This window comes from Coenobita brevimanus, chromosome 86 (assembly GCF_032717465.1).
Source record: "Coenobita brevimanus isolate Jiangsu-jjx chromosome 86, ASM3271746v2, whole genome shotgun sequence".
In the NCBI taxonomy this organism is placed as follows: domain Eukaryota; kingdom Metazoa; phylum Arthropoda; class Malacostraca; order Decapoda; family Coenobitidae; genus Coenobita; species Coenobita brevimanus.
The window spans coordinates 8079025-8105843 of record NC_137039.1 but is presented as its reverse complement, the minus strand read 5'-3'; positions in this window follow the sequence as shown (position 1 = coordinate 8105843).

Here is a 26819-nt window from a genome sequence, read left to right as displayed (position 1 = left end):
TCACGAACATTGAGGGGGATAAACATACGCTTTGCTGTAAGCAGTAAAAGCACCTTATCCAATCGGTTCATCCTGATAGTCTGTTATATTTTTCTGATTATTTATGGGTTGGTAAATAAACATTTCTTGTTAAAGCTGTTTCCCCTTTGTTTTTAGCTGTTCTGGTGTGACGACTCTTTGATTCGTTAACGTAATGGCAGAAGACACTGTTCTGATCTAAGCGTTTAAACCTGGCCTAACCTAGCTTAACTGCACCTAATAATGTAACCTAACCTAATCTTCAGTTGGGAAATGGGAAACGAAGTCCACATTTGAGTACGATGAGTTTCATCCATTGTGCTGGAAACAATCGTAGGTACAGCTATAGAACGTGACGATAATAACAGGGAGGAAATCTTTCAGTAAGGAAACGTTATTTACCAAACTGAATATAGTATGAAAAATACTGAAACAAGCTGGAGTAATATACATTGAACTGGAAAGGTCTTTCTGGTACTTAAAGTGTACATTTACCAGTAAATAAATCAGTCTAACAGTACAGTACTTGTGTTGTTTCCGCCGGATTAATCGTGCTTTCGGACTAAGCGGGCACCCCTTAACACCATATAGACCGGATAATCGGGCTATCTCTGTATACCATATATTTTGTATTTTACTCTCATGTGTCTTAAAGTACTTTACCAGCTCTATTTTTTGAGACATTGTTTATCGAAATCAGGCTACTGGTTAATGACCTACAATGAGACAAATTTTTAACACTTTACCTCAAAACACTGATTTGGCACATTTGTCATTACCTGACTAAACACCTCTTTTTTTTTTTCTTTTTTTTTCAGCAAGAACATGTCATCTTGGCCATGGGACGTTTTGAAAATTGTAGATCCATTTCAGAATTTTTGGATGGTTGACCGTACTTCCATGGAATTCCACATATTACTGTGATGCCGTGGTTACAGTCAGAGACTTGAATAAGTTAGCAGAAAACAATGTCACTGTAGTTATGGGTCAAAGAATGTCCCTTAAGGAAATGTATGAACTGCAAAAGAACTGAAATTCAGGCTTTTAAAATAAAAAAATTTCAAACCTAACAAAAATGAAAGATATCTTTGGTCCTAACCAGATCATTCTTCAATCATACCACCTGTTCTGTTCAAACTATTTATGAGCATTATACAAGCCAGATCTATTAAAAAATGACACAGAACTTTGACAATTATCAAACGACATTGTTTGTATCTTGAAGTTTAATTTCTGAAAAGCCAGCTTGACTTCCCTGAGTCTGGAAATTTTCACTTTAATTATTGCCCTATAATGAATTTTCAAGTACAGTACAGTAATACTTGTGAAGACTGCATAGTGGAACGGTATTACTGAAGACTGTGTAGTGGAACAGTACAGTAGGTCTCTGTTATAACAACGAGGTGCATTTGGGAAAACCCATCACTGAACCAGGGTATCAGTTACCAGGGACGTTCAAACATAAAACATACAGTGCTGTATAGGGATGCATTTGGGAGCCTTGGGATCTCCCTCCCAACCAAGTCCAAAACCCACCCAAATGAGTCCAAAAACAAGTTTCAAGCTCACCTAAACCCCCAGATAGCTTTAAAACAAGCTAAACTTAGCCTAAAAGCAGTTTATAACTCACCTAAACCCAAAAATCTGAAAATTATAAAAAATGTCGAAAAAAAAAAACTACCTCAAAATGACACTGTTCACCCCATCTATGACTAAAACATTAATCTGACTAAAAACAGTTTATCAATCAACCTATATACAAAAATTAAGTCTAAAATATCATCAAAATCTGAAAAAAATAATGATCAGTTAAAATTAACAAACAATTCTCATCGGATAACCAGAGACTGGCCACTGACAGGCAGGGAATGGTGTTAATTGTTTTACATCGCAATGGCGGGGTATTGCATAAAGGAGATTCGTACAGCGGGATATTAAATATTACTGTACTGTTCTCATGATTTGCTTAATAAAGAAAAAAAGTCAACATCTGACAGTCAACATGTGAAATAATTCCCAAGGTAAAAATAAGTTTTACTTTAAGCAGCAGAAGCACCTTACCAATTCACTTCTTGATCTTAAGTTTTCTGGTTATTTTTGGGGTGGTAAATGAATCTGTCACATTAGACTTCTTTCCTTAATGTTTTTAGCCAGGGTCCTTCTGCTGTATCAATTGTTTCTGAAGAGCAATGGCGGACACTTACTCCAACATACGTCCCCATCACCTTTTAGTTCCTCTTCCTAACCTTACATTTCATCCTAACCTAACTCAACCAAGATTCAACTACCCAGTAAGTCTGCCGGGTACACACATGCTTTATTTGAAACAGTAGAAGCACCCTTCCAAATTAGTTCATCTTCTTCCTGATAGTCTGTTATATTTTTCTGATTATTTCTGGGGTGGTAAGTAAACATTTCATGTGAAATCCGTTTGTCCGTTATTTTTTGCTGTTCCACTGTGTCAGTTTGTTTGGTCAGCGAAGGTGGAAGGGACTGACCTAACCTAGCTTAACTGTACCTAATAATTTAATTTAATTTAAACTAACCTAGCTTAGCCTAGCATCCAGTTAGGGAGCTGGGAAATGAAAACCATCTTTGAGTACGGTAAGCTGAGCTGGACAGACAATCGTACGTATGGCTTAAAGGTCGTGATGATAAAAAGTGGAAAAATTTTCAGCAGTTAAAGGTAATTTTACCATCCTGAAAACAGTCAGAAAAAAACAGAAAACAAACTGAAGGAATATGAACTGAATTGGTAAGGTCTTTCTACTGCTTCAAGTAGAGCGTACATTTACTGTCCGTCGTTACAAATGCTGTTTTGGCATAAGGAACACCGGTAATGATAAAACAAAAGTGAAAAAGTCAACAGAAAATGATAATGCTTTACCAAACACGCACGGCAATTCCACCCATATTATACCAAACTCGCACTCTCAAGGTAAGTAATTTTGGTACATAAACAACACAGATAGTTAACTGTTCCATTGTGACTGCAAGAAGTGAATGGACAAAGGCAAAAACTATACCGTACCTATTTTGGGTATTTATGGAAGTGGCCAGGTCGCCCACGACAATGTTCACCTACGATCTATCCAGTTGGCTGCGTTGTTTACCAACCACTGCTCCGACTGGACGCATCAGTGTATCCTGTGTCAAAGCAATGGGAACTTAATGATTTAACCAAACCTAACCCAGCTTTCAGGGATGGGTTTATAAATGAGGCCAGTAATTGTGGTAATGCAGGTAACCTGTGAAAGACATATTTCAACAGAAAATATGGAAAGGCTGTGCTCATTTCATGAAGAATGAATCAGAAGTAAATTGTTTACCACCATGAGGAAGAAAATACAGAGAACAAACTGGAGTAGTATGGACTGAATTGGTAAGATCCATTTACTGCATGATATCAAACGTACATTTACCATTGCCAGTATTAAAGCCAATGATTTCTACTTTGTCATGAAAACTGGATTACCGTACTATAAAACATAAAAGGTGAATACAGCTTGAGAACTCTGAAAAAAGAATGACAAACTAAAACTAACCCGAGAACACCGTATACACATCAACATTAGCATATCACTTGGTTAACACTAACTTACCGGTGGTGACTATCCTTCAATGCCAGAGTAATGGCTATTATTTCGGAATTACACCCAACAAACGGAGACTGGAATTAATAGGGTCACCATTTAGTTTGTGGAGTTTTAAATGATTTCTCTGCCCCCTCCACACGATGGTCCTGACGGGGAAAAGACCCACAAAGCTACAGATGCTGATGTAGGTAGATGTGGAGTTAATGCTAAACATAGGTCATCTGTGTAGTGGCTGGTGGCTTATTTGTATGCGTTTTGAGGGGCAAGCAGAGTGCGGCTTAGTCAATGGTCAGCACAACTCGCCCTCACAACAAACACAAAACAATTCGCCGCCTGAACGATTCCCCGTCAGGTACTTTCATCTTAGTTTATTTAGCATATACAGTATACTAGATTTTGAGTTATATGATTGCCAAGTGATTGCGGTTTATTGTTCCTATATTAAATGTAAAATGTGGCATCAAATAGTGGTAACGAAAAATATATAAATATAATGAAATGCAAATCAGACGATGTGTTGAACGATGTTTCACTTCGTCGTTTAACATTAGGCTGCATATAAGCATTTATATATAAAATGCCCGCGGCCGGACCTTCCGCCCCGCCACCCCCCCACACCACCACCGGGCCACCACCATCCCACCACCCGAGGAGGAGATAACGGTCAGGTTAATGACCCAGGACAAGAGGGTCATCCAACCACCACTGACCTATGCCCCTTCTTCCCGCAACTGCCCCAACGCTAGGTGAGCCAAGATCCGCAACAACTTACACGGCGGGTTGACTATCAACAGCAGTGGGGTGGGACTGATCTAATATCAGTCCCTAGTAGTTTTGTGGTGATGAACACAGCTTCACCCCAACAGGGCAGGAGGTCCCTTGGTGAGCCACGAGGTGTTCGCACCTGCTGCCACAGCGAGCCACGAGGAAATACCATCCTCTGCCGCTACTCTGGTGAGCCACGAGGGTCTAGTACCCTCTGCCACAGTGAGCCACGAGGGAGCAATACCCTCTGCCACTACCAGGACAGGAGGTCCTTTAACGAGGGAGAAATACCCTCTATCACAAACAGGGCAGGAGGCCCAATAGTGGACTATACGGGGCCAACACCCCTAGCCACCCCAAGGGTAAGAGCCCCTTGTATAAAGCCACAAGTGGGTCCCAGGACCAATCGACCTGGCGCCACGGCTGTATCGGAGACAAGAGAGAGAGTCGCCTCTGTGCTACCCTCCCTGTGTAAGAGAGAGATCACGGCCTCCGTGTGTCCTCTAAATTCAGCCAACTCCTGCAGGAGTAGCTGGACACCACCCGGGAGAGTTGCCCCGAAAGTGTCACCCGAGCAGAGACCCGGTCCCAGTCGGGACCTACCTCCCACACCCGGGAAATTCTTGTCTTCCCCAGGTACCAACAGGAGACGAGGCCTAAGCCCACACCTGACGGCGCGTCCCCTGACAGACCTCCACAGCCCTCGGACCCCCAGGTGAGCCCAGCAGCCTACCAACGCTGACCTCCCCCTGCCGCAGACCCTCCGACACCAGACACGACTGCTTCACCTGTTTGGCCCCAGTCCTGAGGGCCAACACCACAGGTCGAGGCCCCACATAGACGGGCCTCCCTGCACCATGACGACGGGACCCTGAGAAGGAGGTCTACAACAGGTCGAGACCCCAGGCAAGAGGGTCTCCCTGCACCGTGACGACGGGACCAGAGAGAGGGTCTACAACAGGTCGAGACCCCAGGCAAGAGGGTCTCCCTGCAACACCTCAGTGGATCGGACCCGGGTCGAGTCTCCCCCCAGCGGGTACGGTGATTCCCGCCACGGGTAGTGCCCCCGGAGGTCCCCTTAAAGTGACAGAGTGATATCGCCCCAGAAAATCGGGCAAGATTAGTGACTTTCCCTCCTACAGTGAGACAGAGACAGTGATACAGTGACAACGTGAATAAGAGGGATCCCATCTATAAGTGTCCGTGATTACTTTCCCTTGATAAAGACTATAAGTTCTGGGCCCGTGAAACTAGTGTTATTCCCCAGCCCAGAATAGAGGAGTTCCCCCTTATCAGTGCACGCGCGGGCGAGAGTCGCCGCGCCGAACCAGCCAGTAAATTATAGTGATCTGCTCCCCCTGTTCTTTTATAGTAGTAATCCTCCCCTAGCTCATCAAGCCCATACATCTCTATTGTACCAGTGCACTAAGACCTTTTGGACTTTAATGAAAGCTAGTCACATTCACTTATGGACCCTTAACCCATTGTAAATTATAATTATAGTGTGTGTGAATATCCCGTGTTGTCTTAACGTAACTTCGTATATCTGTATCCCCTGTCCAGAATATCCTTCTATGTAATATTGTCACGGTGTTAGAATTAAGGTAATAGATGTGTTAAAGGTGGACTGCCTAGTTTTTATGTCCTGTTCCTTTGTTAGTGCATTACTTCCGGTCCGGAAAGAGGACCCCGCTCAGTAGCTAGTTAACACTCAGCATAACACTGGTGGCAAGCGGTGGTTCTGGATCCGAGTAAAAGCACGGAGGAACATAAAAGGAAACTTGCACAATGGCAGCTAAACCGCACATTCAATTACCAAAATTCAACCCGGACCAATGTGACATGGATGTATATTTGGACATGATCAAACCCCTTTTAGACATAGGGTTTGATTCGGATAAGGAGAAAATTGCAGTCACACTACCTAATCTCGGGAAAATTATCACAAATGTCATACCAAAAGTAGTCCCAGAACTGTCATGGGACCAGTTGACACAAATTGTGAAACAGGCAGTGACGCCATCTCTGGGCACAGTTGTAGCTTTATCACAACTAGACGCTCTCACATACGACGGAAGCCTCGATGACACCTTCATCCAGGCTAGGCGGCTCGTCACCGCTGCGTACCCGGGCACAGACGCAAAAACCCGGAAACAACTCATATTCCACAAACTCCTCAGGACCCTCCCCGGTTTCATTAAAGACCACTTCACAATACATGAACCGACGGGAGACCTGGATAAAGAAATCAACCAAATAAGGCGCCTTCTAGCAGTCCACTCCTCCCTCAAACGCATCGGCGACATCACACAATTCCCCACGGACCTCATCCCTGTAAATCCGTGGGAATTTTCTCCTTGCTGCCCGGAGTGCCCAATCCACGACATTCGTGAACAGCTAAAAGCTGCCCGGCACAGCACAGCAACACAAGAGCGCCTACAGGCCTCCCCACCATGCGCCGATCGCCCCAAGCCTCGCAGCAGGAAAGCGGGACGAGGAAAGCACAGAATGCGCCCCCTTACTGCCCCCGCGTCCCGCCGTAATGACGGGGGCTACCTCACATCTCTCCCAGTCTATGACAGGGAAAAACATCATCTTTCCTTTTCCTCTCCTCTCACTGCCTCTTCTATTTTGCCCTCCCCTATTCCTACCCCTATTCCTAACCTTCCCACCTCACACACCACTTTCTCCACTACTACCGCCTCCCCCCTGCCTATTCCTCCCCAACACAAAGCCTGCCTTCCCCTTCACAGACCTCCTAGAACCTTTACCTCATCTTCCCCTAACCTACTTCCCAAAACCACCTCCTCCTGTCTACTCCCTCCCACCTACAACCCCGCACCACCCACCACCATCACTTCCCCCCCACTCATTTTCGCCGCCAACACAGCCAACTCATTCGCCTTCCCTATCACACCATCCTCCCCCTCAGCCTCACCTCCGCCTGCATCTCCTCCGGCTACCCCACCTCCTCCAACCTACCACTCCCAATCACCGCCCGCTACGCCCACCACCAACACCGCACTACACCACCCATCACCAACTCCCACCTTCACCGCCGCAGAAACAACCACCACCACCGTACCACCACAACTCCCACCACACCCCACCCGCACCCCACCACGCACCGCCCCACGCAACACATCACCCACCAACTCCCCACGTGCCCAACCACCATCACCGATGCCCACCCTCACCACCACGACCATCAGATCACGACGCATCTTCCACCCACCATCTACATACACCCCCACACCTCCATCTCCCCCCCATCCTGCTCCCCATTTTCCAACACATGCCACCCACACCCCAAACACCACCCCCATTACCCTCCCTCTTCATCAGGCATCGTGGAAACTACCAACAAGCAAAACTGAGAGCGTGCTATGGCACCTCCACGACCGCCCACCCATCAGGATCCAATGGACACCCCAGCTTCTCCGCCTCCTATGCCAGACAAACCGCCCATCCTCCATCCGTCTCTCTTTCAACCCCCACCGAGAGCCAAACACCATGACCAACCACTGGACGAACCTCCTGCAACACCTCACCCCGGTCCACAAGACGTTCACCACCATCACCTACCACCTGCAGTCACGGGGTCGTGACTTTTTCACGAGCGACAATGGTAAAATGCCCGCGGCCGGACCTTCCGCCCCGCCACCCCCCACACCACCACTGGGCCACCACCACCCCACCACCCGAGGAGGAGATAATGGACAGGTTAATGACCCAGGACAAGAGGGTCATCCAACCACCACTGACCTATGCCCCTTCTTCCCGCAACTGCCCCAACGCCAGGTGAGCCTAGATCCGCAACAACTTACACGGCGGGTTGACCATCGACAGCAGTGGGGTGGGACTGATCTAATATCAGTCCCTAGTAGTTTTGTGGTGACGAACACAGCTTCACCCCAACAGGGCAGGAGGTCCCTTGGTGAGCCACGAGGTGTTCGCACCTGCTGCCACAGCGAGCCACGAGGAAATACCATCCTCTGCCGCTACTCTGGTGAGCCACGAGGGTCTAGTACCCTCTGCCACAGTGAGCCACGAGGGAGAAATACCCTCTGCCACTACCAGGACAGGAGGTCCTTTAACGAGGGAGAAATACCCTCTATCACAAACAGGGCAGGAGGCCCAATAGTGGACTATACGGGGCCAACACCCCTAGCCACCCCAAGGGTAAGAGCCCCTTGTATAAAGCCACAAGTGGGTCCCAGGACCAATCGACCTGGCGCCACGGCTGTATCGGAGACAAGAGAGAGAGTCGCCTCTGTGCTACCCTCCCTGTGTAAGAGAGAGATCACGGCCTCCGTGTGTCCTCTAAATTCAGCCAACTCCTGCAGGAGTAGCTGGACACCACCCGGGAGAGTTGCCCCGAAAGTGTCACCCGAGCAGAGACCCGGTCCCAGTCGGGACCTACCTCCCACACCCGGGAAATTCTTGTCTTCCCCAGGTACCAACAGGAGACGAGGCCTAAGCCCACACCTGACAGCGTGTCCCCTGACAGACCTCCACAGCCCTCGGACCCCCAGGTGAGCCCAGCAGCCTACCAACGCTGACCTCCCCCTGCCGCAGACCCTCCGACACCAGACACGATGCTTCACCTGTTTGGCCCCAGTCCTGAGGGCCAACACCACAGGTCGAGGCCCCACATAGATGGGCCTCCCTGCACCACGATGACAGGACCCTGAGAAGGAGGTCTACAACAGGTCGAGACCCCAGGCAAGAGGGTCTCCCTGCACCGTGACGACGGGACCAGAGAGAGGGTCTACAACAGGTCGAGACCCCAGGCAAGAGGGTCTCCCTGCACCGTGACGACGGGACCAGAGAGAGGGTCTACAACAGGTCGAGACCCCAGGCAAGAGGGTCTCCCTGCATCGCCTCAGTGGATCGGACCCAGGTCGAGTCTTCCCCCAGTGGGTACGGTGATTCCCGCCACGGGTAGAGCCCCCGGAGGTCCCCTTAAAGTGACAGAGTGATATCGCCCCAGAAAATCGGGCAAGATTAGTGACTTTCCCTCCTACAGTGAGACAGAGACAGTGATACAGTGACAACGTGAATAAGAGGGATCCCATCTATAAGTGTCCGTGATTACTTTCCCTTGATAAAGACTATAAGTTCTGGGCCCGTGAAACTAGTGTTATCCCCCAGCCCAGAATAGAGGAGTTCCCCCTTATCAGTGCACGCGCGGGCGAGAGTCGCCGCGCCGAACCAGCCAGTAAATTATAGTGATCTGCTCCCCCTGTTCTTTTATAGTAGTAATCCTCCCCTGGCTCATCAAGCCCATACATCTCTATTGTACCAGTGCACTAAGACCTTTTGGACTTTAATGAAAGCTAGTCACATTCACTTATGGACCCTTAACCCATTGTAAATTATAATTATAGTGTGTGTGAATATCCCGTGTTGTACTAACGTAACTTTGTATATCTGTATCCCCTGTCCAGAATATCCTTCTATGTAATATTGTCACGGTGTTAGAATTGAGGTATTAGACGTGTTAAAGGTGGACTGCCTAGTTTTTATGTCGTGTTCCTTTGTTAGTGCTTTACTTCCGTTCCGGAAAGAGGACCCCGCTCAGTAGCTAGTGTTTTTAGTACGAGGAGTCGGCCTAAAAACACTCAGCATAACAATATAGTTGCCTAGTAACCTTAAGTGAACGATCGGTGTACGTTAAAAATATACGAATAATCATATTACGTGTATATAAATACGTAACTTTGAGATTGTCAACCTACTGTACCCAGAAATTGCTGCAAGCTTCACCAGATTTCACCGCTTGCGCAGATTAGAAGCTGAGCTTGGACCACCAGAAATATAATCAACAGGAGGGGGAAGTGTTGAATTATTTTCATATTTGTTTCTGAATTGTTGCATCACCTTGCCAGACACCCCATGCTAGGCAGCTCACATAACTGTGACCATGAGTACTGTGACAAGACAGTGGCAGTAAAAATAATTATTATAATAAAGAAAAAAAAACGCAGTCTCCTGCCAGGAAAACTTAATTTTAGTTGAAATTAACATGAAAAACTGAGGTGAACATGCACAGTTCAGGAAATGGCATGGCAATTTTACTGAGACGGACGGAAGCATAATCTATAAATATATAAAAGAGCCGCATTGTTTGTTTGTTTGTTTGTCCTTCAATCATGCCCAAACCAAGTGTATTGGGGCCTTTAAAAGCCCGCGTTGCCCAGAAGCAGGCGGGGATCCTGTTTGGCTCAGTGGTAACGTGCGCGCGTGTGCAGCGCGAGGGCCTGAGATTGAATCTCGGTCAGACCAGTGATTGATTTGTTAAGTTTCAGTTCGGTTATTACACAACGGTCAGAGCAGTCGCGCGCTGGGAACCATAGAGGTCAGAGGTCACTGCTTGACCTCCCTCTCTCGCCACACGACGTCGACCCACGACGGAAATCGGTCTCGATCTCTCACTACCCTGTCCAAACATAGTGCTCACAGCATTATATGTGAAGGTGAATCTGAACTCAAAACCAGTGGCATCCATAGACGACAAAATAAGTAGATGAAATGGAGGAAACTAGTAGCCAGAGTGCACAAATTATAACCGAGCCCACCAATACTAAACCCATCATCGAGCCTAGAACTCTTCAGACCAAGAGTGTGCCTAATACTAATGAACCAGTCACAGTCCCTGCTACCAATGAACCAACCACCGAGCCTACAACTCCAAAATTCAAGAACCTGCTCTTCCCCAAAGAATGCAAACTCACCGATGACGAGAAATTACAATGGTTTATGAAAGCACGTGGTGCACTACACCTGGGGAAAACAACTATCATACATGGGAAATACGGCTCCTTTATTAAATCATCAGACCACCAGGACAGAATGCTACTCACAACCACAGGTATGGAAGGGGTTATTCTGCATGGAAGTGGATCCCCACGGACCAAACTTTTTGTGAAAAAATATCCTGTTGCCTTCAACCCTGAAATGCTGCTGGATGAATATAGTGCCATTACTCACGTCACCAGACACACTTCCAGGGGAAACCCTACAAACAACTTAATTGTCCTCTGGGAGGGCACTGTCTTCCCACCCATGCTAAGAATTGCAGGCTGTGGGTCGCCCTTCCCGGTTGAAAAATATGTAGTACCCCCAATAATGTGCTTAAAGTGCTGCCGCTGGCACCATGTAACATCCCAGTGCAGATATTCAGCTCGATGCCGGTTTTGTGGTGGGGATCACGATTCGCGTTCATGTGCAAGAAAAACGAATGAAGGCGAAAATCTCACTCCCAAGTGTGCAAACTGCAGCGGTGAACATACTGCATCAAGAATAATTTACCCGAAAAGACCTATTGAGAGGCACTCCTCCATCACACCTCTAAGTACAAACATGCAACCAGCATCAGCATCAGCCACCCCTTGCTCAGGCTCAACGATGAAGAAGCTTTCCCCCCGATCCCCGCAAGTGGATGACGAGGCCCTGCTACTCAGAGTGCAGGAAGTCAGAGTGAATGCACCCCAACAAATCTATCCACACAGCAAACACCCAATGTAGTCCCTCCAGCCCTGATCCCCAGAAGTGCATGGAGAGGCCCTGCTACTCTGAGTGCATGAAGTCAGAGTGAATGCACCCCTACAAGTCCACCCACGCAGCAAACACCCAGTGCAGTCACTCCACCGAACATGGCCGACAACACTAAAGACTCCAGCCAAGAAATCATCTCTGCCATCAAGACAACGATTAAGAAAGTACTTCGGGAAACAATTGATGCCGCTGCACAACTACAAACAAACATAATGCAGGCAGTGTCACAGCAGTATCAAGCCCAAATGGAAATACAGACTGATATTCTCAAGCCAATCGAACAGCAAACACAAAAGCAAACCAGTATCCTAGAAACGTTACTCAAATCGTTCTCTCCAACTTCTCCAACCCCTTCGTCATCCTCAGTCACCCCACACAACAAGAGAGACTCTCCAGTTAATATTCTACCTCCGTCCTCACTCAACGAAAGAGATCTCAGCCTGGAAATCCCCCTGGCGACCATGAAAACCAGGTACACAAACCTGGACACCAAAAAGAAGGAGGAACTCAGCCACTGCTATCAAACATTCAAGGAACTATAATAGTGGCCTGGATGCGAGACGCCCTCAGTGAACCAATAAGCCTGCCTTCCTCCCACCCTCCTGCCTCTCACTCTCAGTAATACAGATGAGAATTATGGTTGATCATACCTAATATGAGCACTCACGCAGCGAGACCCCCCACCCCGCTACGGAGCTGCATCCCCACCCCCACCCCGGGAGGATACCACGGTGGGATGTGATGACAGTTGCCTGGCCCAAGAGCGAAACGGGCCCAGGTACACCCCGGCCATATGTCCCTCTTCCCTTCAACCTGTTCAACTACAACATCACAGGGAAACAAGACTACTCCCTTGCCGGAGCAGCCCTCACCAGAATCGGGGTGGGACTGCTTCAGATACAGTCCCAGGCAGCACCACGGTAACAGCCACTGTACGTACCAGGGAGGGAACGGCCACTGTACGTCCCTCAGCTGTTTTCCCCTACAGCCCCACGACGACAGCCACTGTACGCATCAGGGAAGGAATGGCCACTGTACATCCTTCTGCTGCAGCCACATCTGGAACCTGCCTCGATGTGGCAGCTATTGAGCGTACACTGACAGGCAAAGGCAGGAGGAGTGGAACCGCTACGACGGCCACTGTATGCGTTGGGGACGGAACGGCCACTGTATGTCCCTCATCCACTTCCTCCTCCTCCTACGGGAGTAGCCCCACGGTAACGGCCACTACATGTACCGGGGAGGGAACGGCCACTGTACGTCCCTCATCTGCCTCTTCCTCCTTCGGGAGCAGCCCCGCTGCGATGGCCACTATAAGTGCCGGGGAAGGAACGGCCACTGTACGTCCTTCTGCTGCTACCCCAAGGGGCTGTGGAACCATGATGATGGCCACTGTACGTGTCGAGGAAGGGACGGCCACTGTATTCCCTTCATCCACAGTCCCGAGGGTTCTCCTGGGGGGGGGGAAAGGTCCCTTGCGCAGCCCACCCTCCACCCCTCGGCTGCGTGGGATGCCCTTATCTCTCTCCCTCCAGGTGTGGTTCCCCGGAGGTGCTGCCATTCCAGGAGTGGTGGCAAGGTCCTGTCGCCGAAGGCGGGGTTCGTGCCCTACAGTCTGCCCCTGGATGATGCTGGATCCTGACAGATGCGCTGTGGACGAGGTGCCGCAGACAACCCCTGATGGCGCCCTGACCTAGAGGCGACTGCAGTCCCAGGCCTCCCAGGGCCAGACCACAGACCCCAAGGCGGGACCGCTCTGACCCCACTTACCGTCAGCCCTCTGCCAGGAGCAAGAAGCGGCAGGCCCGTCTCCTGACACTGTTTGCCCCAGGCCCAAGGGCCCCTTGCCAGGTCGAGGCCTGAGCAGAAAAGGGCCTCCCTGCACCCCAGACCAGACACGCTCCCAGGCCGCAATGCCCCGGAGAGCTGTCCCGTGCCTTCTGCAGGAGGGCTCCCCGGAAGGGCTCCCTCCCACTCCCGGGCGCCACCTCAGTTAAACCCAGGTCTCAGCAGCCCAGTGACGACGCCTCCAGATCCCAGTGTCGTGCTAAAAGACTTTATAGTGAAGTGACTATCAGTGATATAAAACAGTGAGACAGAGACACCACCCATAAAGGTCTCTATTCCAGTTTATCCAGAGTACTGTGCATATGTCTAAGCACCCCAGAACCAGAGTAATATCCTAATGTGTGGCAAAGAGACCAACCTACCACATATAGTCCAAAGAGACCGAGTGTATGAACAGTAACACCACGGCTATGTGATATTCTCCCGTGTATTAACTCAGACGTAAACACCGTGCCCATGTGATATGTTATGCTAGTATTAATTAACCTGTCACTCTACCCCATCCATATTCAGTGTATCTTTGTATGTATATTGAAAGGGAATTGAACTGAGACAATAGATGTGTTAAGGTATCCTGCCGAGTTTTTATGCCCTGTTCCTTTGTAAGTGTTCTATTTTCGGTCTAGAAAGAGGACCTCGCTCAGTCGCTGGTGTCTTTAGAGCGAGAAGTCGGCCTAAAAACATCCAGCATAACAGTACCACCACACCACAACAACTATCTTTGCCCACACGCTATCCCTCCACCCAAACACCTCTTACTCTCATCACATGGAACATTACATCCTTCCTCAAATGCAAAACACTGCTCGACAGTTACATAATAGAAAATGACATAGACGTCGTCTGCTTGCAGGAGGCGAGAGTTATATTAATGTCCCCTATATTAGGTTATGCCTCGATTGACAGTCACCAGGTGATAAGTGCAGGTGTGACATGTAGAAAGGCATTACATATCTGCAGTCGATCGTGTTCTGTTAGTCGAGGTGTTTTTACCAATAATGTAAGTCTAGCTTTTTGTCTCTAGGATTTAGTATAGGTTACCGATTTGTCTGTTAGGTGATTAGTTTTAGGGTCTTTAGATTAGGTTTTTCATTACAATATATCCATCCATCATCCAATCCTACGTTGCCCCATGAGGAGCGTAGGAGCCCGGGGTTAGGCAGTTGGTCCTGACATTTAAGATGAGAGACCAGCCTCACTCATCCCTGAGTGGCATTGCGTGAGCAGTAAACCCCAACCATCCCTTGGATATAAACCTTCACTGGCTCAATCCGATTGGAGCACAATAATTACCCATTAAACCACCAGGTGCCAAAATATGGCTATATGGTTACCACCCAGCGTAGCAAAGTTTCCTGGTGTACAGGAAACCATTTGGCTTGTCACTTAGTGTAGAGTCACCCATAGGCAGAAGAAAGAGGAAAGAATGAAGGAATGAAAGACAGAAGAGGAAGTGTAAAGTCACCCGCAGGCAGAAGGACGATGGTCTAAAAAATATAAAACCAAGAAAAAATTTAAAAAATAAAAATGCAAAAAAATAAATAAAATAAAAATTATTATATATATATATGTACGTGTGCATGAAAGTGTCTGTATATAAGCATGGAAGTGTGTGTGTGTGTGTGTGTGTGTGTGTGTGTATATATATATATATATATATATCCGGCCTTAATGACCAGGGTCTTTGGCCCCAATGATCGATAGGCCACAAAAAAAAAGAAAAAAAAAAAAGAATCTCACTTTTTTGTACAAATTATGTAAATACATTATACCATATTGTTCAAGTTGTGCTATTTAGGGCCGACAGCTGACATATATGGAAATGTTCCTGACTCGTCTGGTTCTTTTTCATATATTGATGTCCCCTATATTAGGTTGTGCCTCGACTGACGGTCAGCAGGTGATGAGTGCAGGTATGTCATGTAGAAAGGCATTACATACCTGCAGTCGATGGTGTTCTGTTAGTCGAGGTATTTTTACCATTAGTGTAGGTCTAGCTATTTGTCTCTGTAGGATTTAGTATAGGATAGCGATTTGTCTGTTAGGTGATTAGTTTTAGGGTCTTTAGATTAGGTTTCTCTTTATAAGTATTATAAGGCTTACAAATATAAAACCAATAAAAATAAAAAAAATACAAAAAATAGATAAAATAAAAATTAGTGTATATATATGTACGTGTGCATGAAGATGTGTCTGTATATATGCATGGAAGTGTGTGTGTGTGTGTGTGTATATATATATATATATATATATATATATATATATATATATATATATATATATATGACCAGGGGCTTTGACCCCAATGGTCGATAGGCAACAAAAAAAAAAAAAAAAAAAAGAAAGAACCGTCAGACCGCCACTTCTCTTCGACATAGCAGGTTAGTGCCGAACTCTCATCCTCTTCCCCCCTCGTTCTCCATCGTGTAATGAGTCCTCATAAATGTGAGTTAAACTGGTGATATTTCCCGTCATCCCACTTGTACTGAATAACAAGACCGCCACTTCAACATTGCAGATCATACGTGCGTTCAAGCCACTGCTTAGCCGGCGTCTCACACACTAAATCACCCCCCCCCCCTCTTAGTTCATGTAGCCTAATTACGAATCTATCGGCTTGTCCATTTGATAATTGTCCAATTGATTACTGATCTATTTGTAAATTATATTCAGTTGTACATGATTCTTGTGTTATACATGCTAAATCGTGGGAATATCTTGGTGGTAATCATTACTTCTTCCCAGTGTGTCCAACTGTGACCACGGGATCAATATATCCAGGTGTATCAGTATTCTTCGAGTATTAATTTAGGTTTGTAAATATTCATAACTCTGGAGTTACAGACCGTGATTATATTTCATCTGCTTTGATCGTTCCCAGTTTATAATCTGTCTCAGTTACTAAGGCTTAGTAAATCTTAGGTTAAGTCATTTTGAAATTCGAGTTTTGTTATCCTCTAGGGTATAGTGCAGACGAGATTGAGGGCCCGCAAAGTGTGCATAATATCTAACGGCTCATGTATTCTCTTCAAAAGTGCACGCTACCACATTCCCATAAACTCTAACAAGATCACGCTACCACATTCCCATAAACTCTAACAAGATCACGCTACCACATTCCCATAAACTCTAACAAGATCACGCTACCACATTTCCCATAAACTCTAACAAGATCACGCTACCATATTTTCCATAAATTCTCTAATAAGATCACGCTACCCATTTTCCATAATCTCTAAATTCTGACTATTACACTGGTGGCATTAGTGTTGGTATCAAAAGTTCCTTGCGTTACACTGGTGACTAACTCTCAGCATCATATTGACAGTGGTTCTAAAATTCTTGCATTACAATTGCACGGTTCCGTCAAATGAAAACAAACCTACTATAGCTCACGCTGTAGAATCGGGTACAAAACAAACCCACTATAGCTCATACTGTAGAGTTGGGTACAAAAACTGGCGTAGTATTTCATTTGTCATATTTTTCAGTGTACCTCTTCTGGCTGATGTTGCTGAGCAGAGGTGGGCTTGGTGTGTCTCTACGGCCATACATCAGGGCTATTCAACCGGCGCCACTCGGGACAAATTCGGCCCTTGAGTTTTTTTGTTTGGCCCTTTGACCGACTCAGAAGAGTGAGAATAAACAAATAATCAAGCATAACAGAGGAAGCTTTGCGTGTTTCATTTATTTATGTTTTAGGGGAAAATGTAAACGCAAATAACATGTGAATATTCGTTTCTTCCTGTGTATAGGTGTTTAGATAGGGAAAAAATAGAGGAAAAATACTGTATACCCCTCTTGTTAATCTGAGTCTAATAATTTGGTCCTACTTCTAGAGCAGCTGAGTTGCCCTGCCATATATAATTCTCTTTGATATTGCGTCAGAGAGAACTGTGCTGTTTGACGCGCGTGAAGTAGATGCAGTGGAGTTGTAGGCGAAATTTGGTCCCTGAGTGTACAGCATTGGACAATGAAAGGTGTTAAGGTGAGTTTTTATGTGGAAGTAATATGAAACACACAACAACTGAGTATGAGAGGCAAGGATACTCTCTGTCCTTCTGTAGCTTTTGAGAGGAACAAGACATATGGAAGGCTGGGTACAATGCTGACAAAGGACTGTCGGCTGCCCTTTGTTAATGGATATACATTTTTAACAGGTATCTCAAGGCATGCACGTCTTCATGGAGGGAACCGAGTACCTCCGCTACAAGCCATCTTATATCGAATGGAGAACTACTATTACTTGCCTGAAGTGCTGTTCCCATCCTACATGGGCTGGATTTACCCCAAACACACACCGTGGAAGCATAAATTTGATTTCTTCATCCAGACTTACGTGGAATCTGGTCTCCCTATGTACTGGAGAAATGTGAGCGAGTAATCTTGTTTCGATTGGAATTGTCACCTGATTTTTGTGTGTAAATAAGGGGTGGGATGTCGGTGGTGATGATATTTACACTTCAGAAATAAGCTCAACACGGCCAGAGGCATTACCTAAATAAGTATCTTTGAATGAGTCAAGCTCTGTATCAGGTTAGACTAAATGATTTTTCATTATTAAAAGGAAAAGAAATATTAAGTTTAAATAAGACTTGTTCAAACAACAATAACCACGATGCGTTGAGTCAGCTGGGTTTGTTTATACTACGGCAACACGCGGAAAGTGTAAGTACATACTCTTCATTTAGTATTACAAAATGGATACATACTTCAGTAAAACAAATTTGGAAAAGAAAAGGGATTAAAGTAAAAAGCAAAATGATGATTTCTACCAAGAACTGGTTGAAGTGGAGACTCACAATAGACTGGTTGAACGTGTACACAAACTAGAAATGGCTTTCAAAAATGAAATTGATGAAATAAAGAAGCAAATGCACTTGCAAAAGGAAGAGATAGAAAAACTGGGAAGGAAGGCCAATAAGAAAGACACAACCATCAGTGAACTAACAGTGGAATTGAATACCCTTAGGAAGAAAGTGAGTGAAATGGGAAGTACAGTAGTTAATCACGAGAGTGTTATGGAAGAGTTAAAAAATGACACAGAGACAATTAGACAAGCAAGCAGTCTTATGGACCAGAGCAGTGTATTGAGGAGAAGATAACACAGGTGAATGAAGCTGTGCAAAGCTACAAAAATGATGTAGAAACCACGTATGCTGAAATGGTGAAAGTAAAGAAAGACTTAGAAACAAGAGTGGAGGAAAAAAGCATTAAAAAGGAAGTGAAAAGAATAATCCAAAACAATCCAAAGTTAGTCAGAGATTCAGTAGAAATAAATAAATCAATAGAATCACTGGTATAGAAGAGGAAGAAATTAAAAACAAAATCACTAGAGACAAAAAGGAGATGGCAAATGTAATGAGCTTACTGAAAGAAGTATCAGAGGAAATCTGTAGTAAAGACATAGAGGAACACAAAAGGTTAGGGAAATACGAGAAAAGCAAGACAAGACCTCTAAAGGTGACTTACCAGAGTGTAAACACTGTGGAAGAGATACTAAAAAATGCAAAGAATCTTAAGGAAAAAGAGGAGTTCAAAAATGTATGGATAAAAAGATGCCTAACAGAAGAGGAACTGGAATTACTGAAAGAGAAAAGGGAGGAAGCAAAAACAAAAAATAAGGGAAGATCAGAAGAGGACAAGAAGAAATTTTTTTACAAAGTAATAGGATTGCAGGTACGAAAGTGGTACACAAACAGGATGGAAGAAAAAGGAGGAAGTTAGTAGAACCATGTCATGACAAGTATATAAACAAGATGATAAAGTTGATGTACTCAAATGTGGATGGAATGGTATCTAAATTACTAGAGATGAATGATTATGTCAGAGAAAATGAACCACAAATAATATGCCTAACTGAGACAAAATTAACACCAAGGATATCCAATGACATACTAAACTTAGAGGAATACAATATATGGAGAAGAGACAGAAACTTAAAAAAAGGAGGAGTAATTATAGTATTAACTAAGAAAAATCTAAAAGTCAAGGAAATAAACCCAGATATACCATCACAAGTAGAACTGATTGCAGTAGAGATCGACACATCTGAAGGTAAAGTAATTGTAGCCAATTTGTATATGCCACCCAGATCAACCACATGGGAAAGAGACGAATATGAGGACCTGGCAGAGAGTACAATTCAGAGTATAAGATCATTACTACAAAAAATGGAAGAGAAATCGGAAAGAATTATACTAACTGGGGACTTCAATACAAATATAAATTGGAATACTCTAGATATAAATAGCCAAGAAAGCTGTTGGGACCAAAAGCTCCTGGATCTCGTACAAGAGTTTTTCTTAACGCAACATGTGAGGGAAACCACTAGAAAAAGAGGACTTGATGTACCTTCAGTGCTAGATCTAATATTTACTGGGCAAGAAAATGACATTGACAGTTTAATATATCACCCTCCACTCGGCAAAAGCGATCATGCAGTACTAAATTATAACTTCAGGATAGCATATGACATAGTAAACAGCAATGACAGTTACAAAAAGAGACTAAACTATAAAAAGGGAAATTATCAAGACCTAAAGAAGTATTTCTTAGAAGTTGATTGGGAAAATGAGCTTAGAGGAGAAGATTTAAATGCTGTATATAAAAATTTTTGTGAATTTTATGAAATAGGAGTCCAGAAGTACATCCCACAGCACAAAGAAGCAGATAAGAAAATACAGAAATGGTTCAATACAGAATGTAAAAAATCAAAAGAAAGAAGAGATTTGTTGTGGAATAGATACAGAAGACACAATAGTGAAAGGGCGGATAATAATTACAAACAGGCAAGAAACGACTATACAAGAATAAGGAGGGAAGCCCAAAAACAGTTTGAGGAGGATATAATAAATAAAAGCAGTGATCAACCAAAGCTGTTTTACAGCTATATCAGAAGCAAAACCAAAGTAAAAGATATAATACAATCCATCACGGACGAGGGAATCACTTATACACAAGAGAAAGATATTTGTGAAGCACTAAATAAGAATTTCCAATTAGTTTTTACGGAAGAAAAAAATTTTGAGAGGGAATATGTGGAACACGCATGTCCACACATACTACCAGATATACAAATAGCAGAAAAAGTAATACAGGAGGAGTTAAGTAGATTAGACAGAGGAAAAGCAAGTGGTCCTGATGAAATTTCATGTTGGGTGTTACGAGAATGTGCAAAGGAGTTAAGTAAACCATTATTTTTAATTTTCAAGAAATCCTTGAGTCAAGGGAATCTACCTGATATTTGGAAAAAAGCAAATATAGTCCCCTTATTCAAGAAAGGAAATAGACAAAATCCTCTCAACTACCGACCAGTATCACTGACCAGTGTTGTAAGCAAGGTATTAGAAAAACTTATAAGAAAAGCTTGGGTAAATCATCTAGAAGAACACAGTATGATAACAGAAAGACAGTTTGGCTTTAGAAAAGGAAAATCATGTGTTACTAATCTGTTGAGCTATTATGACAGAGTAACAAATACAATACAGGAAAGGGAAGGATGGTTGGACAGTATCTATTTAGATTTCAAGAAAGCTTTTGACACAGTACCACACCAAAGACTTTTATGGAAGCTGTACCATCAAGGAGGAATTCGAGGCAAACTGTTTTGTTGGATGCAAGACTTTCTCATAAAAAGAGAAATGAGGACAGTACTAAGAGGAAACTACTCATCATGGAAAGAAGTGACTAGTGGAGTACCACAGGGTTCGGTGCTGGCACCAATCATGTTTCTAGTGTACATAAATGATATAAACAGTAACACTGGAAATGAGAGCTATCTGAATATGTTTGAAGATGATGCAAAAATACAAAGGAGAATTACTAGCACAGACTCTTGTAGGGAGCTACAAGAAGAATTAAATAAACTTCATGAATGGAGTAGTACATGGCAAATGGAATTCAATGTGGACAAGTGTCATGTAATCAAGTTTGGTAAAAGTGGAAAAAAGACCTGATTGGGAGTATAAGTTAGGAAATAAAACCCTATACACATCAGAAAGAGAGAAAGACCTAGGTGTGATTATCAAAACAGACTATCTCCAGCTGACCACATCAGCGAGAAGGTACGGAACATGTATACACTGCTTGCAAATATGAGAATAGCATTCACATACATAAATGAAGACATGCTAAGAAGGATAATAACATCATTCATTAGACCAACCCTGGAATATGCATCAATAGTCTGGAGTCCTCATCTCAAAAAGCATATAGACAAGATTGAAAAAGTTCAAAGGGCCGCTACAAGATGGATACCAAGCTTAAGGGAACTAAGCTACGAAGAAAGACTAAATAAACTGAATCTACCAACACTACAGGAAAGAAGGAAAAGAGGTGACATGATAATGCTGTATAAGTGCATATCAGGAAAGGAGAAAATAGACATAAATGATTACTTAACATATGGAGAAGCATCAGCAAGAGGACACTGCAAAAAACTGCATAAGAAGAGAGGTGATAAAGACGTAAGGAAATTCAGTTTCCCGAACAGAGCAATTGATCAATGGAATGCACTACGGAATGAAATAGTGTGTGCCAAAACAATTCACAAATTTAAGGATATGTACGATAAATATGGTCTAAGACACGGGACAATACGAGCTTGACTCATTCCTGTAAAGATACAATTAGGTAAGAACAATTAGGTAAGAACACACCGCTGATAGATGGATATATATATTGGTTGACACATCGACAGACAGAGATAGACAAATAGACAGGCAAACTGATATACAGATCACGCATGTTAAACAACTGCCTCTTCCTGTATGGTGTGCAGAAACTGACGGTAGATAAGAGGTACAAGAGCAATGCGTCAGTAAGCATGCTGGAAAGACGACGCCAAAAGCCACTTGGAATTCCAGATCTACAGATCGGTGGCCAGATTCAATACTGTGCGTCTACTCTTGTCTGACAATGATCCAAAACTCTCTCAGGCTCTGTTGATGGTCAAGTGTAGCCCAACTTTTCTTTAGGAGGGTATAATGTTCGCCAATCCCAGCATTATTTCTTCTGCAATAGGCCAGAATAAAGACACCTATGATCATCTCTTGGTCAAAAATTTCACTTGGATCATAGCAGACAGGCTTTACTATAGTGCTATTGCCCAGGGAGCTTTCGTGGTTTACCCAATTGGAGTGGCCTTAACGGTGGTGGCGATGGCTGGTGAGGCCGTTATGCCACGTTGGAAGTAGGCCCTCCCTCTCTACCACATCGCTGCTGCCAGCCCACCTCGTCCAGCTTAAGCTGTCGTCCTACCTGTCACCCACAGTTTCTACCATTATTCTCTGCCACATCGCTTCAGCCTGCCGACCTCGTCAGAAGGCTGAAGATTGCTCACCCTTGTGGGATGGTTGTGGAGAGGTTGCATTAAGACAACTAGACAAAATTCAGAATAAAGCTGTTAGAATCATTAACAACCCTGCCATTACATATAAACTACCTCCCCTGCAAGTAAGAAGGAATGTCGCCTCCCTTGCATTATTTTACAGATATTTTTTTTGGCAAATGCTCAGACGAAGTTGCGTCCATGGTGCCACCTCTCTATGCCTTCCCTCGTGCTACACGGGCATCTGGTAGCACTCATGACTGGAATGTCACTCAACCATATTGCAGAACTTCTGCCTATCAGACTTCTTTCATTCCCTGAACTGCATCTCTCTGGAACTCGCTTCCCCAGAGTTGTTTTCCTCCAAATTTCAACCCACAACTGTTCAAGTCTAACTGTTACAGATATTTTATGAACAGAGGACACCAGTAATCTGGTGTATGGATTTTTTTTTTTTTACCCATTTGTTTTTCCTTCCTCCGTTCTGTTATTTATAAAAAAAAAAAAAAAAATACAGTATGCTTTCCTCCTACCTGTCACCCTCAGTCTGTATCAGAGTTCTTCGTCACCCCACTTCTACTTTTCATTTCTGTTTTTGCTGCTGTTCTCGTCCTGTCTAACGTTTTAGCTCTTTGGCATCTTCCTCCATATGTTGTCCTCGTCCCACCATCCATCCCTCGCTCTCTGAAACCTCACTCTACTTGCTGTTCTCGCCCCACCTTACACACTCATTCTCTAACATCTCACTTTACCTGCTAACCTCGTTTTACCAACCATCCTCGCTCTCTGACACCACACTCTACCTGCTACCCTCATTCAGCCTACCACAAACGCTCTCTGACACCTCACTCTTCCTGCTACCCTCGTTCTACCTACCACCCTCGCTCTCTGACACCTCATTCTACCTGCTACCTTCGTTCTACCTACCACCCTCGCTCTCTGGCACCTCACTTTACCTGCTGCCCTCGTCCTACCTACATCTGAGTATCTGCTTGGCATTAGTCATTAAAAAAAAAAAAAAAAAAACTTACTGTACTTCGCCGTATATATTATTTTCCTATTAAAAGTAAAATTCACCAATATATTCTGGGCTATTCAGTGCTCATGTCTCTATGTTACCACTACAGTATGGACGGTGGGTATTAGTGCAGAGGTATTCCTATTATGTATTCAATATGGATGGCTGGTATTAGAGTCGAAGCAGTCGTATTATGCATTCAGTATGGACGGTGGGTATTAGTACCGAAAAAGACCTATTAGAAATTCACTCTGGACGGTGGGTATTAGTGCCGAAATAACCCTATTATGTATTCATTATGGACGGTGGGTGTTAGTACCGAAAAAGCCCTATCAGGAATTCAATATAGCAGGCGGGTATTTGTGCCGACACAGAGATAATGAAGATTTAGCACACGTATGCAGACTACTGAGCCGTAGGATTTGGAAGAAACTATCTATCTATCTATCTGTAGCCCGACGCCCTAATCCCGCAAAGGGTGGCCACAGACAAAACGCCTCCAAGTCGCTCTGTCACCCACCATTTGACTACCCTCCCCCCAACTCACTCCCCCCTCCCACATATACCTCTCAACTCCATCCCTCCACATCATCCTCGGTCTACCCCTCCCTCTCCTTCCCTCCACCTCACCTACATACATCCTCTTAGTCAGACTTTCATTCTTCATTCTCCCCACATGTCCAAAACCTCAGTGTATTTCTCCTAATCTTCTCAACCACATCCAAATCCACCACACAGAGTTCTTTCACTTCTTCATTCGTCAACCTGTCCCTCCATGTCACTCCACATGCTCCTCTCAAGTAACTCATTTCCACTGCTCTCACTCTTGAATTGTTCCCCTCTTGCAAGGTCCACGCCTCGCTTCCATACGTCAGGGTAGGGATCACAATACTATCATGCAATGACTTCTTAACTTCCATACTCACCTCCCTATTTCTCATCACTACTTTCAGTGAACCAACAACCTTCCTTCCCTGCTGTACCCTTTCACGCACTTCATCCCCCAACGTTCCATTCTTATTCATCACACTACCCAAGTACTTGAATGCACTCACATTCTCCACATCCTCACCATCCAACCTCACTGTACATTCTGTGACTTCATTCCTCTCAAACACCATAACTTTACTCTTGTTTACATTAACTTTCAGCTTCCTCCTCCTACACACTGTCCCAGATTCATTCACCAAACCTTGCAACTCCCATTCATCTTCACTCAATAATACTGCATCATCAGCAAACAGCAACACCGGAATCTTCCAAATCTCACCCTCATTCATTAGAGGCACCCCCACATCCACTGCCCTACCTTGCACCTCCTTTACAACCCCATCCAAGTATATATTAAACAGCCATGGAGACATCACACAACCCTGTTTCAGTCCCACATTGAGATCAAAGAACTCACTCAGCTCACCATCCACTCGCACCGTAGCCCTAGCTCCTTCGTACATACTCTTCACAGCATTCAACAATTTCCCCTCCACTCCATATATTCTTAATACCGTCCGCATACCTTGCCTATCTATTCTGTCATAAGCTTTCTCCAAGTCCATGAAGGCAGCATACACTTTCTTTCCCCCTCTCTAGATACTTCACTAAACATCTTAAAATAAATATCTGATCTACACACCCTTTTCCCTTCCTAAATCCCCCTTGTTCTTCTCCAACTAGCTCCTCTGTTATATGCCTAACCCTATCAATGAGTATTCTACCATATATTTTTCACACTAAGAAGCCTAATACCCCTATGGTTACCACACACTTCTCTCTCCCCTTTTCCTTTGTATAAAGGAACAATTATACCTGATTTCCAGTCCTCTAGAACCCTTCCCTCTTCCCAAGCCAATCTACACAACTTCCATATTCACTCCACAATAATCTCTCCCCAATACCTAAGCATTTCACCACACACTCCATCAATTCCTGGGGCCTTTCCCATCTTGATCTTCTTTATTGCTTCCACTACTTCCACCCTACTGATCTCTTCCTCTCTCCTCTCATCTCTTCTTCTCCCAGCCATTCCCGAACCACTTATACTCGCACTGCTCTCACTCTCTACATTCAACAAATCCTCAAGGTGCTCCTTCCATCTTCTCAATTTCTCTCTCTTCTTCACCAACAATCTATTATTCCTATCTTTCACTCCCCTACTATTTCCCCTTTCACACTGCCTTACTTTCTTTACCTCCTTCCAAAACAATTTTTTACTCTCCCTCCATTTCACACTCAGATTCCTCCCAAACTCTTCATCCACTTTCTTTTTACTCTCCTTCACCAGTCTCTTCACCTCCCTTCTCCTGCTCACATATACCTCTCTCTTCTCTCTCTCATCTTCTCCCCTACCTCTACTCGCTAACCATTCACTATATGCCTTCTTCTTTTGTTCCACAGCTCGTTTCACCTCATCATTCCACCATGCTGTCCCTTGCACACCCTTGCATCTCCTCCTGACTCCACAAACCATAATAATAATAATAATAATAATAATAATAATGATGATGATGATGATTATGATGATCTGTCTGTCTATCTATCTATCTATTGCCAGACGTCATAATCCCGTAAGGGGTGGCCGTCTAACTTTAATTTAGTTGTTTTACAGGGAGGGGCACTAACCCTCCGCCAACCCACTTGTTGACACGTAGGAAACTCATATGGGTTGGTTATATGGTTACCACCC